The sequence below is a fragment of the Camellia sinensis genome, chromosome 6 (genome assembly GCF_055761805.1).
Source record: "Camellia sinensis isolate YWXY chromosome 6, ASM5576180v1, whole genome shotgun sequence".
In the NCBI taxonomy this organism is placed as follows: Eukaryota; Viridiplantae; Streptophyta; class Magnoliopsida; order Ericales; family Theaceae; genus Camellia; species Camellia sinensis.
Genome location: NC_138966.1, coordinates 186,478,343 through 186,481,138, shown reverse-complemented (window position 1 = coordinate 186,481,138; position 2,796 = coordinate 186,478,343). Strand labels below are relative to the sequence as shown.

General features: G+C 38.3%; 1 long non-coding RNA gene across 1 annotated transcript; it reads left to right on the top strand.

Annotated features, from left to right (window-relative positions):
* Positions 1–1,955: 1,955 nt before the first annotated feature.
* Positions 1,956–2,377, top strand: LOC145793109 (uncharacterized). The gene is made up of 2 exons (XR_014333661.1): positions 1,956–2,033; positions 2,128–2,377. It is a non-coding gene; the product is annotated as an uncharacterized LOC145793109 (long non-coding RNA).
* Positions 2,378–2,796: the final 419 nt, after the last annotated feature.

The window sequence follows — 2,796 nt, the reverse complement described above, 5'->3', positions numbered from 1 at the left end:
TTTAGTTATTTAATTTACAATATGCACTATTTCTTTTCATAGATGGCAAGTAATAAAGGATTTGATGGTAGGAGGGACCTCATTGAGGCCTATGTTGCCTTGCAACATATGGTATCATCCATGAATTATACTTGTGGAGTTTATATAGTCGTTTTGCATGCTGCATTGGAAAGATTTGAGGCTACGAGGAAAATAAGTAGAAATCCTAATCCTTTCAAACAACAACTTGACCACCTAAATAGGTTGGTCAGAGATAATGACATAGATTGCCATGAACAACTACGAATGAATAGGCATACCTTTCTGCGGTTGTGTGGGCTTATCAGAACAAAGGGTGTGTCAGATTCAAAATATGTTGTATTAGAGGAAAAGGTTGCTATGTTCTTGACTGTGCTTGGGCACCACCATAAAAATCGAAATGTCAAATTCAATTTTATGAGGTCTGGTCAAACAGTTAGTAAGTATTTCAATGATGTCCTTAAGGCTGTGCTTCGACTGCAAGGTGTCTTACTAAAGACACCTGAACCAATAACTGCTGGGTGCACAGATGATAGGTGGAGGTGGTTTCAGGTAAATGCTAGTTTTAGTAATTCTTCATGTTTGATAAAAGTTATAATATTCATAATTACAATTTAATAAGTAATAATTTATTTTTGGTAATTTTTGGTAGAATTGTCTTGGTGCACTTGATGGCACCTATGTTAGAGTGCTAGCTCCTGCAGTAGATAAAGCAAGGTATAGATCAAGAAAGGGTGAAATTGCGACTAATGTCTTGGGTGTTTGCTCCCATGACATGCAGTTCATATATGTCTTACCTGGATGGGAAGGTTCCGCTTCAGATTCTAGAGTACTTAGAGATGCCATAAGTAGACCAAATGGGTTGAGAGTGCCAACGGGTACAGCTGCATTTCACAATATCTTTACTATGTATAACCTTTGGACTTGTACTTAAATTATGTGATTATGTAATTATATAATCCTACATTATTACAGGTTCCTACTATCTAGTTGATGCGGGCTATACTAATGGGGAGGGCTTTTTAGCACCTTATAGAGGACAACGTTACCACTTGTCCACTTGGAGGGAAGGGGGTGCCCCAACTAATGCAGAGGAGTTCTTCAATATGAAGCACTCCGCGGCTCGTAACATAATAGAGAGATGTTTTGGTCTTCTGAAGCTTAGATGGGCAATATTGAGAACATATTCCTATTTTCCAATCAAGACCCAATGTCGAATTATCACAGCTTGTTGTCTTCTACACAATCTCATCAAACGTGAGATGCCTATGGATCCATTGGAGGTAGACTTAGATGACACATTGCCAAATAATCAAGAAACAGGGAACGAGTACATTGACACAATTGAGGGATCTGACAAATGGAGTAATTGGAGGGACACTCTAGCTAACCAAATGTATAATGAGTGGTTAGCTAATAGAATGTAAAATTAAGTACTATTTTCATTGGATGTAATGTTTTTTAATACTTATGTTGTGTAGTGAGTTGGAGACTTGTAACTTAATAGGATGATGTAGACATGTAACTTATTTTATGTTTCAGTTATTTGTTGAAGACATAACTTAATAGGAGTGTTTGTTTGGTTGTCTTAATAAAATTATTGTTCTGTTAAAAATGGTTGCATGTTAGGTATGGATGACACAACTGCTACTAGTGGATGTCGAAAAAATGGTAAGGGAAAGGGAACTGCTTCCTCATCAAGAGGTCGTAGAGTGTGGACTCCGAAAGAGTGTGATGTGTTGATCCGAGCCATGAGGGATCTGTTCAGTGAAAAATGGAAAGCTGACAATGGTCAGTTTAGGTGTGGATTTTACTCTGAATTGGAGAAGCTTATCATATTGGCTTTTCCTGGAACTGATCTTCGTGCATCCCCTCATATCGAGTCAAAGATCAAATTTTGGAGAAGACAATACAATTTGCTTACTAACATGCTTCGGTTGAGTGGCTTTGGGTGGGATGACTCTGAGAAGATGATTTTGGTCGACAGTGACGAAGTTTGGCAAAACTATGTCAAGGTAAAAAACTTACCTTAACCATTTTGCATTATTTAACCATTTTGTATTATTTATTAACTAGAAATATAAATTTCAAAAAAATATTGTTTTGTAGAGGGAGCCAGATGCCAAGGGCATGAGAAATGTACCTTTTATTTACTACGAGGACTGGGTAATTCTCTTTGGCAAGGATAGAGCCACTGGAGTCTTGGCTGAAGGACCTGCTGACATGGTTGATGCCTTAGAAAAAGAGGACCAAACTACTGAGGAGTGTTACACTCCAATTGTTGATCTGCCTGATTGTTCCTTATCAGCATCTGGGACTCCATGCAACCAAGGTGGCTCAGGCACAACTTCTAAGAAAAGAGCTAGGAAAGCTGAAGGTATTGCAAAGGGTCTTGTTGATGTGGCTGTTGAGTTTGGTTCATTCTTCAAGAAAACCAACAGTACCATGGAAGAAATTGCTCATAGGATTGGGTATGCCCAAGACTTGTCTCAAGCTAGGAAGCTGGTTAATGAGGAACTAGCCAAGTTGCGACTGAACACAAATGACAGGTTGAGAGCAGCTACCCTTATTGTGAAGGATGCTGAAAGGATTGATTTGTTCTTTAGCTTGCCTGAAGAAGAAAAAATGGAATGGGTATGTTTGTTGTTGGCCGGGTGTGTTTAAGTGTGTTTGCTGTAGGCTAATGACATATATCTATCTATATATTATAATATTAGTATTGCTATTCCTCCTCAGGCACATGTGTAGTGCCTATTTTGCATAGTTATTAGGAGGATT